Below are 13,874 nucleotides of genomic sequence, written 5' to 3' on the forward strand. Positions count from 1 at the left end.
TAGTCATGCATGCTGGGAAATACGGCCTGATCTTGGTCAATGAGTAATAATTCAAAGAGTGGATCAAATGACAAAACTTCAGGCCTTTCTTGGTTTTTTTCCTCAGCTCTCATATTCAGTTGATCAGGACCTATTAACTCTAAGCATCCCTCTATGCTATATCCTGCATTCCATCCTCGTCCATCACTTCTCACCTGGGCTCCTGCCACCTCCAGGGCCTTCAATCAGCCTCCAGATAGACATCTAGGTTATTCTCAGGTGCAGAGCCGATCATAGCACTTCCGACTTAAAAGCCTTCAATGGCACCCGTGCCTGTATCAAACTCCTCTACCTAGCTGTCTTTTACACCCAGGAACCTAGAGCACACATTTCCATGTTCATGTCTCTATCCTGGCACTATGATCTAGCTCCTGCCTTCTTCTCCAAACTCATCCCTAGGCAACTGTGGCTTGACAAGTCTATTTGACTGATGCATCCAAAGCAAACATGCCTGGCTCTTCCTAGCCTATGCTGCTCCCACAGCCCAGAGCGCTCTTGGGTCTGCAGTCTACTTAGTGAAAGTGAGTTCCTTGTTCAAGGCTAGGTCAATGTCTCTTCCTCCATGACATCTGCCCAACCTCCAGGCAAAGCAGCAGCTCCCTCCTTTGTGTCCCTGTGGCACCTTACACACATTCCAGGTATATACAGCACATAGCATCAGTTGCTGATTGCCTGTCCCTCCCACTAGACTGCAGGTCCTCGGAGGGAAAGACTCACCTCATTCACCTTGGTACCCCGAGAACCTAGTGCCATATTTGGCATTCATGCCACAAACATTTACTGAGTGCCCACCGGACACCAAACACCACAGTAGGCACCGTGGACTCATCAGTGTATAAGCCAATTAAAGTCCCCCTGTTAGTAAGCTTACACTCCAGTGACACACAGACAAAAACCAAATAAACCAACAACAATTTTAAATAATTTCAAATTAAAGTCGGTCTTCTGCAGAAACTAAAAAGGTAGCACAGAGGAGCTACTTTAGATTGGTCGGGAAAGATGGCACTTCAGCTCAGAAATCTAGGATGAAAGCCACCGAGCCACATTAAGGATAATGGGAGAAGGAGCAGCATGTGCCAGGACCCCAAGTTCACTTAAAGCTTGGAACTCCATTCTCTGCAAGGAAATGATGAAAGACCAGCCCGGCTCAGAAACGAAGAGGAGAATGGTTGTGCCAACGACAAGCTGGTGACCCTGGGCAAGTCATGCACCCTCCCTGCATCTCAGGCTGTCCATCTGCAGAAATGCGGATGTTAATAGTTTCTGCCTCGTGGAGTGGTTCGTAAAACGTACATCTATTTAAGTAAGGTTTAGGGTAATGCCTCCGTAAATACTAGTCATTGTCGTTACACCTGTTATGTGGGCAAGTGAAACAGACTTTAGCAAAAATTTGGATGACGTAAGCCATCACATGCAGAATGGTAGTGCTGAGACAGGGATCCGGGCGGTAAGGCTCATCAGATGGCCCATGGGCGCTGCTCACACTCGCCAGGTCAGCAGTCAGTGTACCCTTCCTCCCTGAGGAGGCAGGCACAGTTCAAGGCTTCTTGAAGGATTCTTAATCACGATGCACCTTCCTCCCAAGACTAAAGGGCTCTTTGGGGTCTTCCTACACCTTGAGCACCAGCTAGGGGCACTTTCCACAGTGTACGGATAGGATTTGCTTGGTGTATGCTTCCCGCCCCAACCTGTGAGCTTCTCCAGGGCAGAGCCTCATTCAGCTCTTTCCCCCAACGGCCTAGTTCAGGGCCTGACCTACGGCCTGAATGCAACAAGTGCTAGCTGAATTGGATTAAGAATCCCATCTTAAAGTGACTAAAATTCTTGACTATGTCTCCATGATACCAGCCTAAGTTGTTTCATTGATTTTTGTTCAGTAGGCTGGCCTGTTAACTGGCATGGTGGAAAACCAGCCTTTGTCTCGAAACTTTGAGCTATTTAGCACACATAAAACACATCTGCGGACTGAAACACTCACACAAAAGGGATTTGTAGCCTTCACCCCGTGTGGTTCTTTTGTGGGTGACGAGCATACAAAAGCTGGTGTCTCTACTTCCAAATGCAAACCACGAGATGAAGAATTTAAGGGAGGTGTTCTTAAAATATGTAATATGGGAATAAACGTGGGAAAACGATGCTCCTTGAGTCCAGAAGATCTGGGCTCAGGGTTGCTCTTCCACACATTTCCTGCACAGTTAGGGGGCACGGCACATTCCCTCCCCTCTCTGGGCCTCATGTTCCCCATCAGGAAAGCAGGTGGCCCATCTTCTCGAGAGCAATACTGAGCGCCACACTTGGCATATCACAAGTGGCCCCCCTCTCTCTATAGCAGAACATAAGCTCCTAAGCTTTACAAAACATTACACAAGCAAAAACATGAAAGGCTGCCTGGAAGGCTTCCAGTGAAGATGGGAACCTTGCATTCGAAGGTGGAGAAGGTGCTGGGAACAGGACATATGCTAGGTCACAAAGACAAGGGAAAACATTTGAGGAATGTTTAAAAGCCAATCAATACCTACTTGTGAAAGTGCCTGCTGCCTGAGATGATAAGGTCATTTACAAAAAAATCTATTCCATTAAAACATGTATTTACTAAAAGGGGCGTTCCTAATGGTACTTGTTCCAAGTCAGAGAACATCAATTAAAGAGACGGTACAGATAAGCAGTCTGGATGCTGAGCTCTGAGAACCTCAGCTGCCCTCTCTTCCAGACAAAATGGGCTTCTGAGTAAGACGAGCGTTCTCCCCATGTTGACCTCTGTCAACCTTCGGGGTGCCAGGAGATGTGCCCCCCAGTGATGTCATCTCCTCTCCACTTTCTGCTTTGAAGTAAGTAGGAGGTGTTCACAGCTTATGGCAGTGGATAAAGATGAAGAAGAATCCAGAAGGGCTGGGTTCACCTGAGAGCCCCCTCCATTGCTCGAAGGCCCCCGAATCACTTTAGGATTCTCAGTAACCCAGATGCAGGGGCTGGGCCTCTGCCAGGGTAATTCAGTAATGCCCCGAGGCCCCAAGAACATATCCCTCTTTGCTCCCCACTGCTTCCACCCCACAGACAGTTGTCCTACTTGCTTCTACACAATTAGTCGGCACAATGGGGTCCTCACACAAGAAGGAGGGGCTGCCCCCAAATCCCATTATTACCATTATCGTTGTCATTAGAGCTGCGCTAGACCATAAAGGAGTGTCACTGTACAGGCTGCCAGCACCAGGACACATCCCGGATTGGAAGGAAAGGAGGCCTCAATACAGAATTGGAATCATCTTCTGTGTCAAACTGTCTTCCTGGCCACTCAGCTCGGTGTGGGCATCACCCGGGGGATGGGGTTGGGGGGGGTGGAGGGGAAGCATCTCTAAAGCCAAACGTGCTCAGGTCTTGACTGAGACATACCCTCACTGTGAGGCCTTCGGAGACTGTCCGGTTCAAACTGCAACCCTTTGGGCCACCAGCCAGCACTCCTTAACCCCCGTCCTCAGCTGTATTTTTCTTCAGAATGTTGATCGCCATCTGACATGCTATTTCCTTTTTTATGTTTACACTGTCCCTCTTGCCTCATAGAGTGAGTCAAACGATGTTCGCTCAACATTCATGTCCACCCAGAACCTCAGAAGGTGGTGACCTTATCTGGAAATGGGGTCTGTGCAGATGTAATGAAAGGATCTCAAGAGAAGATCCTCCTGGATTTAAGGTATCCAATGCCTGCAGCCTCGAAAAGAGAAAGGAGAGGGAGATTTGAATGCACCAAGAGGAAAGGCCCATGTAGTGAGAGGGGCAGGGCTTGTAGCTCTGCTGCCAGAAGCCATGAGTCACCAGGAGCCCCCAAAAGCTGGAATAGGGGAGGGAGCACACTCCCCGAGGGCCTTCAGAGGGAACATGGCTCTGCCGACACCTTGATTTTGGATTTCTAGCCTCCAGAACTGTGAGGGAACAAATCTGTGTTAGTGTAAGCCACTGACTTAGTGGTCATCTGCTAGGGCAGCATCAGGAATCTAACACCACATCGGAAGGACCTCCACGGGGGCAAGGATTTCAGGCTGTGCTGCTCACCGCTGCAGAATCCCAGGGCTTAGGGCAGTGCCCACCACACACTAGGTTCTCAAGAGATACCAATTAAATGAAGGCATGGATGCTTCAACTTCCAAGGTGGAAGGCTTTCTACAAGTCAGGTTGACTCCGAATCCCATCAGTCCTCCATGCAGGGTCCATTTAGACCAGGCTCTTCCCTCTAGGGAACAATGTCTCTTCCTTGTTTCTCTTCCCTTTCCCTACAGTGGGAGGCGAACACACTGGTTTGGGAGTTTGAGCTAGGTTCCACCTCTTGTACAACCTGCTGTCGGCAGAATCACGGGCCCCACAGATACCCATGTCTCAGTCCCTGGGACCTGCACATGTATCTCCTGGAACAGCTAAAAGGACTTTGCAGAGGTGTGATTCAGGCTCTCAAGATGGAGAGATCGTCTTGGATTATCTGGATGGACCCAAAATAATCACAGGGGGGGATCAAGAAGAGGTGGGAGGGTCAAGTCAGAGAAGGGGATGTGACGATGCAAACAGAATTCAGAGCCAGAGAGATGTGAAGACACTACGTTGCTGACTTTGAAGAGGCAACAAGTGGCCATGAGCCAGGGCGGGTAGGCTGCCTCCAGAAGCCAGAAAATACCATGAAATGGGTTCTCCCTCCAGAAGAAACACTGTCCCTTAGACACCTCGAAGGTAACCTAGCGAAACCCACCACAGACTGCTGATCTCCAGAACTGTAAGATAATAAGCATATGCCTGTTTTAATCACTACGGTTGTGGCAATTTGTGGAAAACAAATATACACCCTAAGGCTGTTTTCTCATCCCCAAAGTGGGTACTGTCTTAGTACTTCCTTCCGAGGGTAGCAGGAGGACTATAGGAAAAGGGCCTGGAATACAGGACACAGTGTCCTGTGTGGGCACATCCCCCTCCACCCATGCAGACTGTCTTCTGACTGGCCTGGGGCCCGGGCAGGCTTCCTGTAAGAGGCACCTGCAACTGTGTCCCGAAGGGTCACTGGGCACAGCCCAACAGGCTCCTACGGGAAAGCCCTCAGGGGGGATTCTCTGCTGATACTGCCCACCTCTCAGGAGGGCAGACCAGGCTGCAGGAAGGCTGACCTCATGGATCACTATGTACCAAGGGTTGCGTTGGCCAAGTTTTGGGGTGATAACAGTCTATGGCCCTTTGAGTTAAAAATGGCCAGAGAAACTTGAGGAGAGAATGTCTCTTGGAGGAGAGAGGGGAGGAGACCCCAACCCAGGACAGCAGCGTAAGGAACTGGATGTGGCCACAAGCAAATCATTTAACTCTTTGTTATTCTGGGGCGCTGGAGACAAATACGGTTTAGCAGTCAGATTTCAGTTTTTCTCTCCTGCATTCAAAACCCCCTTCCATGACCCCCAGCCTTTCAGAAAGGCTGACAGAGGGACTGGTCAGAGCCCCGTTGTCAGGCCAAGTTGAGGACTGATCTACCAGCAGCTGCTAGCAGGGCTTCTTGAAGCTTTTCCATGTGTCTGCATGGAAGAAATATGTAGAAGAATATGGGCCAAGTGTTAGGTTTATGCAAATAATCAAGGAGAACTACAGATACCTTTAGCTAACGCACCTGCTAATTAGTAAGCCTGATCCTGCAATCCTGCATACCTCCTGTGTGAGGAGGGCCACGGCACAGTGGGACAACAAAGACCAGCTTGGCCTTTCCCACATGGCCCATTTTCTGAAGAGGACCCAGCCCTGGTTCCATTGCATGACTGGGACCGAGCAAGGGGAGTCTCGTGGTGGTGCCAGGAGAGACGGGGAGGCACATGAAATCTGGAGAAAGAGCAGCCAAGTAGATGATTCAGGCAAAGATGTGAAAGCAGCTCATCCATTATGAGGCACACCAAGAGACAGGGTACCCTGGAAGGGGTACAGCTGGGAAATCTGATACAGTTGGTGCTGGGGTTAATGCAGGTCAAGCTGGATGCTGCCATCAGGATGATTGTTTTAAAACACAAATACGATCATGTCCTCTGCTGAAAATCCTTTAATGGGTTTCCAGGACCCACTAATAAAGTCCAAACTCAGTGCCCTTCACGTCTTGGTCCCACCGAACCCCCATTCCCTTCCTTCCTTCCTTCTAGAGCCAGTAGCTCTAGGACTAATGGCCAACCTGCCACTCCTTCAAAAGACAGCTCCCTATGCTGGATCCTCTGAAATGCTTTCCATTCCCTGTTCCCTTGGTCAAAGTCTACTCAGGCTTCAAGGCCTAATTTTTTTTTATCTTTTTTTTTTTTTTTTTAATTCCCATTCTAGCGAATTGACATACAGTCATTGGTTCAAGAGTCAAGTTCAAAAAAAAAAAAAAAAAAAAGTCGAGTTCAGTGGCTCATCATTTACAACATAATACCCAGTGCTCATCACAACAAGTGCCCTCCTTAACATCCATCACCCATCTGGCCCACACCTCCCACCTCACTCCAGCAACCCTATTCATTATCCTTAGGAGTCTCTCATGATTTGTTTCCCTTTCTCTTTCCTCCCCTCCCAAATGTTCATCCATTTTGTTTCTTAAATTTCACATATAAGTGAAATCCCATGGTACTCGTCTTTCTCTGATTGACTTATTTCACTTAGCAAAATACACTCTAGCTTGGTCCATATTGTTGCAAATGGCAAGATTTCATTCTTTTTGATAGCTGAGTAATATTCCATTACACACACACACACACACACACACACACACACAAATACATATACACACGCATCCCCACACACAATTTCTTTATCCATTCACTAGTCAAGGGACTTTTGGCCTCTCTCCATAGTTTGGCAATTGTCGATAATGCTGCTATAAACACCAGGGTGCATGTACTCCTTTGAATATGTATTTCTGTATCCTTTGGATAAATACCTACTAGTACCATTGCTGGATCATAGGGTAGCTCTAGTTTTAGATTTTGGGGGAACTTCCATGCTGTTTTCCAGAGTGGCTGCACCAGTTTGCATTCCACCAACAGCACACCAGGGTTCCCCTTTCTCTGCATCCTCACCAACACCTGTTGTCTCCTGTGTTGTTAATTTTAGTCAAGGCCTAGTTTTAATGCCATCTCCTCTCTGAAGCCTTCCCTAACCTTGGTTACAACTAATGGCTCCCTCCTCTGGGCTTCCACCATCACAATAGCTAACATTACTTGAGTGCTCGCTAGGACTCAGGTACCATGCCCAGGGCTTTATGCACATTATCTGATTTAATCTTCTCAGCCACCCTAGAAGGTTTTATCAGCTCTACTTTATGGAAGAGGAGATTTGGCACAGTGAAGGTAAGGAACCTGCTGCTCCTCAAGAAGCCTGGATTCAATCCTGAGCAAGCCAACTCTAGAACCTGCACTCTTCGTCCTCTGCTGTCACCCCCTGCATTGCTGTGCATCCCTAACAAGCCACCCTCCTACATTTCTGTTCAGTGATGACACACCTGTCCATATGGTCACCCAAGCCAGATGCCTGCCTCCTTCCCCTACCATCTCAACACCAAGGTCACTCTGTTGCTGAGAAAAGGGCAGTGACTCACCCCGCTACACCCTCTGAGACTCAGCTCTGGCATCACTCCAAAGTCCTGCTCCCTCTGACTTAAGTACCCATCCTTGGGCTCCAATCTAAGGCCTTGTCCAATCCATCATGTGTTTGGGTATAACTTCTTTATTGTCTTTATGAGGACTTAGATCAGGGGGAAAGAATACATCTTCCAGGTAAACAGTGGCCACCTGGATATTTTATTTTTTATTTTATGGCCCTATTCTGAGTGTGTCAAACTCAAGGGGAAATCTAATTAATCACAAAGTCCTGTCAATTCCATCTCCCAAAATAGCTCTTGAGTCCATCTACTTCTTCCCATTGCTACTATCATCCCTGTAACCTGTTCCCCATCTCCTGCTGGTTTACAACCACCTTCTAAGTGGCCCACAGCATCCAGCAGCTCCCCTCTAGTCTATCTTCACCAGAATGCTTATTCTAAAACACACACCTGATCTGGTCACTCTTCTGCTTGAAACTCTGCAGTAGCTCCCCAAAGTCCTTCCAACAAAATTGAAATTCTTTCATATGGCTTATAAGACCCTCCTCCACTGCTCCTCCTACCACACCACTTTCTCAACAGTGCTCGCCATCTACCCCCAGCCCAAGGCTGTATGCTCCGTTCATACTGAGCATCAGGCCACGTGCTCCCACAGCTCCTGGCTTTGGCACACCTGTCCCCCAAGCCAGTCCCCTGCCTCAGCTTTATCTGGCTGGTATCTGCTCACACCTCAGGTTTGGTGTGGACATTCCTCCCTGCCAACCTTCCTTTACTTTGAAGTTGGGTTAAATGTTTTTCATGTGTCTCCACTGCCTCTGTGCGAACCCCTACTATATACTCTACTCACTTATCAGTAGACTGGTAGCTCTTTTACTTGTTAAGGTAGACTGGATTGCTATGCCCAATTCTTCAATCTGTCCCGTGGTGTAATGACAAATCCATACCCTCTGCCCTGTTTCCATCGTCTCCCACTAGGGTAGACAGTATTTTCCTACCCCACTGATGTTGGGCTTGGCCATGTGGTGTGCTTGCCAGCAGAAAACCAGCAACCATGATGTGAACAGAGGCTTTGAATATGCTGCAGAGTTTAGTACGGCCCCTTGTGTCTCCACCGTCTGCCCTGACAACGGTATGCGCAGGATGAGAGATGTATGAAGACGACCTAAATCAATGGAAGAGGAGATTTGGCACAGTGAAGGTAAGGAACCTGCTGAGAGATTGAGATTGAAATCAATCTCTCAATCTGTACCTGAGGCAAAGGGCATCCTACCCTCAACCCCACCCCGTCCCACTGGAGCTCACCCATGAACAAGAAAAACAAATGTTTTTTTCTTTTAAGCCACTAAGAATTTGTCAATGCAGTATCACCAGAGCAGAAACCTCACTGATTTACACCTGTCTACATTCCTCACTGGATTGCAGACTCTCCGTAGGCAAGAAAGAACTATAACCCGAGCACCCAGCACAGGCTTCATCACAACGTGGCAGCTCAATAAATATTTGTCAATCGGATATATGGCTGAATGAATGCATGTTCATGTTGTTGACATGTCTGTCTCCCTAGCTGGCCTGGGAATTCCTCAAGACCAAGAATGGCATCTGATTTCTCTCAATAACACCTCACCATCTGATTCCCCACATTGGGTTCTTGGTAGATATTCAATAAATATTTGTTGAAACAAAATCAAATGAATTTTGTGGGCTGGTGTGGGACGGAGTCCTTAATTTATGACATTGTTTCCATGGGAGAAGGCATTCTGAGTGCCAAACAAACTTGCAAATGAACTTTTGGAACCTCACCCATTCATTGGTTCAGGATTGCCAGTTTTGTGGAAATCCATAACTGAACACATGTGCTGTGCTTTGCAATATGGGAGAAACTGAGAAACTGCTTCCAAACCCAAGATACTCAGCCTGCAAAAATTTGCTTTCCACCCACACAGACAAATTCAGCACAGGTTGGATTTGAGGTTCCAACAATAAAATACTAGACTTTTCAGAGCTCATTGTTTATCTAATTGCTTTTTATCTGCTTATACTAGATGCCTATTCTTAACACCCGATCAAAAGGAAGTTAGGATAGTTTTCTTGCCCACCCCCCACTCCCAACAAATCCATTTTCTAGACACATATGCAAGAAAGCTCAACCTTCTCAAAAGAGAAAATAAATTATTTTTCTAAATAAATCTGTGACATTTAAAATAAACACAGTGGGATGCTCTACAGTTATAAGAAAACATCCCCTTTAGAATTCCTAATTTTGAATGGTACTGGGAACTCAATATGAGTCACAGATCTGAGGCTTAATTTTATTTTGTCTTAGGCCAGAATGAAGCCAGCTTAAAACTAAGTGATCTGATGTGGCTGGGAAGGGCCATCAGTCTAGAATGTTCTGTATTACTGGATGCACAAGTCTCAACCCGTCACTGGTAGAGTTTCTCAATCACTCGATCTACTTCATTCACTTAACATATATTTTCTGAGCACCTATTATGTGTCAGGCACTGTTCTAGACTATGGGGGTATAGTAGTGAACATGACAGACAAGGTCCCAATATTCACGGAACTTACATTTTAACAAAAGAGGCAGAGAAATAAAATCATTTCAGACAGCGATGGGGCCATGGTGAGAATAAAACAGCAAGGTGATTATAAGTGAGGCGAGGCCACTTCAGCTGGGTGATTAGGAAAAGAGCCAGCGATGGAAAGATCTGGGGAAGAATATTCTAGACTAAGGAAACAACAAGTACAAAGTGCCCAAGGCGGGAACAAGTCTGGTATATTCCTAAGTCAGAAAGAAAGCCCAGTGTGGTGAAGTGGAGTGAACAGAGGAGAGAGAGGCATGAGAGGCACAGAAGGGTCAGGTGATGGACACAGGTCCTGCAGTCAGAGAGACCAGATTCTTTTTTTTTTTTTTTTTATGATAGTCACAGAGAGAGAGAGAGAGAGAGAGAGGCAGAGGGAGAAGCAGGCTCCATGCACTGGGAGCCCGACGTGGGATTCAATCCCGGGTTTCCAGGATCGCGCCCTGGGCCAAAGGCAGGCGCTAAACCGCTGCGCCACCCAGGGATCCCCGAGAGACCAGATTCTAAGAGAGAAAGCCAATGCAGGTTTTAAACTGGGGAATGACATGACCTGGTTTAGATTTTAAAAAGCATCCTTCCTGTCGGAGAGTACTGAGACAGGGGGAGGGAGGGAGGAAGCATGAGTAGTAGTTGTGTAGAAGGCTGGAACTCCTAGCCAGTCACCAAGAAATGCCCTGGTGTCTTCCACCTCTTCTCTGATCATTCCTCTTAACTTCGTGTGCTCACGGAACCAGCCTCTCCCCTGGGGACACAGTTTCCTTGAAGCCAGCTCAGGGGCTGGCTGCTTCCTCTCACTCATTGTGAGTGTCCTGCTTGCGTCTTGCTGCGTTTTCTGGATGCTTCTTTCCTCCCCCTTTCCAAGCCTGCTGCCCAACGCGCCCCAGCCTGGAAGCTCAGGCAGTCAGGCCATCTGCCCACACCACTCAGAGCCCAGCTTGTTGCAACCATCTACAGACCCCTCCCACCCCCACAAATTCCTTCCTCCTCTGGACTACTTTGCTCCTCACTCCAACATTGTTTCCACAGTTGGTCTTGGTGACTGCAATTTCCAAACAGATGACTGATCTCACACTCTGCTACCTCAGTTCTACTTCAGGTACACGATCATACCCTAGACCTTGTCATCACCAATAACACCACCCCCTCCACAACCTCCCTACAGCCCAGCTACTATCCTGTTCCAGTTCCCCAGCTCCAACAAGTCTTAAATCCAACCACAACCCCCTGTGCACAGATCCTGTCACCTGTTCCTATCCCTCACTCCCATCCTTAGAGTTCGCTTCCATCTGAGAGCCCAGGGGCCACTACTTTAAGTACCAATATCCATGTCAATACCATTGTCCAGGGGCACTTGGGTGGCTCAGTCAGTTAAGTGTCTGACTCTTGATTTCGGCTCAGATCACGATCTCAGGGTCCTGGGATTGAGCCCCACGTCTAGTTCCCTGCTCGGCAGGGAGTCTTCTGGTCTCCCTCTCCTTCTGCTCATTCTGTCTCTCAGATAAATAAATCTTTAAAAAAAAAATGCCATCATCTATCCCTTGGATACACCTTCAGTTCCCAGGCCCCTCTCGCCTTCTTGACAGATTTCCTGCAAAGCCCTACCTTGCTAAATCTAGCTCTCCCCAAGTCTGTCACTACACCAGCAGCGCTGAACACAGCCTTCGAAGAGCAAAACCACACTGACTGCTCTCACTTCAAAAGCAAGACCACTGTCCTCAACTGGGCCTTCCTGCTGTTAAGTGATCATTCTATATTTCCCATCTCTGTTCTCTCTCCAACTCTATTTCCTATCGTCTCTCTCCCTGTCCTCCCTTCAAACCTCTGGCACTTCCTCCCCCGCCTCACTCTCACTGGTCCGCAGTCACTGAAAATGATGTAAGCAACACCAAATGACACTGCACACGCTTCCAGCGCCCCCCTGCCCGGGGACCCATTTTCTGTACCTTCCCTCCCATGACCAAGGATGACCTGCCCCCTCATGCCTGAGGCTTGCCTCCCTACACGTACGCTAGATCGTATTTTCTTTCATCTTGAGACCCGACACTGCGCAACCACTCCTGCACTTTCTTGCACCATCAGTTTCTCCTTTACTGGAACTTCCCCAATAGCCCCAAAGCACAGTGTTCTTTCATGCATCTTAAAAACAACAAGACCCTCTGGATTTTACTTTCTCCTCCAGTGTCTGCTCCATTTTTCTGTTTCCCTCAGCAAAGCTCCTCTAAAGAGTTTGTCTCTGCTCTGCCCTCTCATTAGTTTCTCTTGAGCTTTAGCACCACTTGCCACAAACAGCCCCTGTCATGGTCAATCATCACCTGCTAAACCCAGTGGCTCAGTTCTCTTGCCCGACCTCTCAGCACCATCTGGCTCAGCGGACTGCTCCCTTTCTTCCCTTGGCGTCCTGGAAACCAACTTTTCAGTCTTTCCTCTTCCCTTTCTGGCTGTCCCATCCCCATTTTTGTTTCCTCATCATCCCCCCTCCATCCCTAACCACGGTACCACCTCGGTGCTCAGCTCCCCAACTACTTGTCCCCTACATAGCCTCTCTCATCTGGTCTTAGGGCTTCTTGACGTCCCATCTAAACATGCCTGAGCCCCAAATTCATCTCACCAGCCGGGACACACTGCCTGTGAACTCTAGACCCGTGTTTGCCAACACAGTAGCCACTAGCTCTGCGTGGCTAATCATCCCCGGCCACTGCTGAATTCACCCCTGCTCAGGGCTCTGCAAATAGGGGAGCTCTGCAAATAGGGGAGCCTACCTAACTGAAAGGGGTGGGAAAGAGGACGCCTAGTGGGTGCCCTTCCCGATGAAACGCTGTCGATGATCAGTTAATTTCTTAAACTCTAGACTTGGGCAAGAGACAAGAAGAAAGCGTTCCTACCCAATTACGATTATTCATGAGAATCTTCCTGGCCCTGCTTCCTTTGTCTGCCTGTGATTCCGAGGGAAACAGCCCCACAAGGAAGCGCAGGGAAAGGCAAGGGCAAGTGTGCCTCTTGCTACATCTCAGCTTTCCGCTTCGCAAGTGAACTCCTAATTGATTCCAGCCCCACGTTCTTGGTCTGTCTCCTGAACCTCTTACTTGTACCAAATTCTCGCCCTCTCCCTTCACTGCCCTGGGCTGCCTTGCCCAGGGGCTCCCCAGTTCTCTTCCCTGCCCTCTTTTCTTTCCCCCAACTGCCCCTCGTTCAGCCTTCAGCTTCTCTGCACCTGCTTTGCTCCCCCTCATCCCTTTTCACCTTTAAAAACTGAAAGCACCAAACTGACAGACACTGTTATGGTTTTTTTTTTTTTTCCCTCCTCCTGCCTGAGCTGCAGCTCAGGCGCTCTCCTCCTTAGCTCTCTTCCGTAGTGGAGCTGAGTACTGGGTTGCCATGGCAACAGCGGATCCAACCAGGCTGGTCCCAGAAATGCTCAAGGAAGCCTGCTTCGAGCCTGGATGGGTCTGAACATCATCACTCAAGACCAGGCTGGAGGCTGGACACCAGGCCCCGGCCTCGCCGCGCATCAGGAGACAGCAGCGTCCAGAATAAGGCCCCCACCGAGCCCACCGGGTGCGTGACATTACGAGGATTCAGCCGAAAATTTTCAAACATCCCTATTCTTTTATTTCCTCTGAGGGGGAAAATCTTTTACCTCTCTCTCTCTCTCTGTGTCTCTCTCTCTGGAGTCT

General features: G+C 48.4%; 1 protein-coding gene across 2 annotated transcripts in view; it reads right to left on the reverse strand.

Annotated features, from left to right (window-relative positions):
- The window catches only part of PLXNC1 (plexin C1), a 138,095-nt gene that overhangs the window by 88,942 nt on the left and 35,279 nt on the right, over positions 1–13,874 (reverse strand). The gene's annotated exons all lie outside the window — the stretch shown is intronic.

The sequence above is a fragment of the Vulpes lagopus genome, chromosome 23, assembly GCF_018345385.1.
Source record: "Vulpes lagopus strain Blue_001 chromosome 23, ASM1834538v1, whole genome shotgun sequence".
NCBI classification, from domain to species: Eukaryota; Metazoa; Chordata; class Mammalia; order Carnivora; family Canidae; genus Vulpes; species Vulpes lagopus.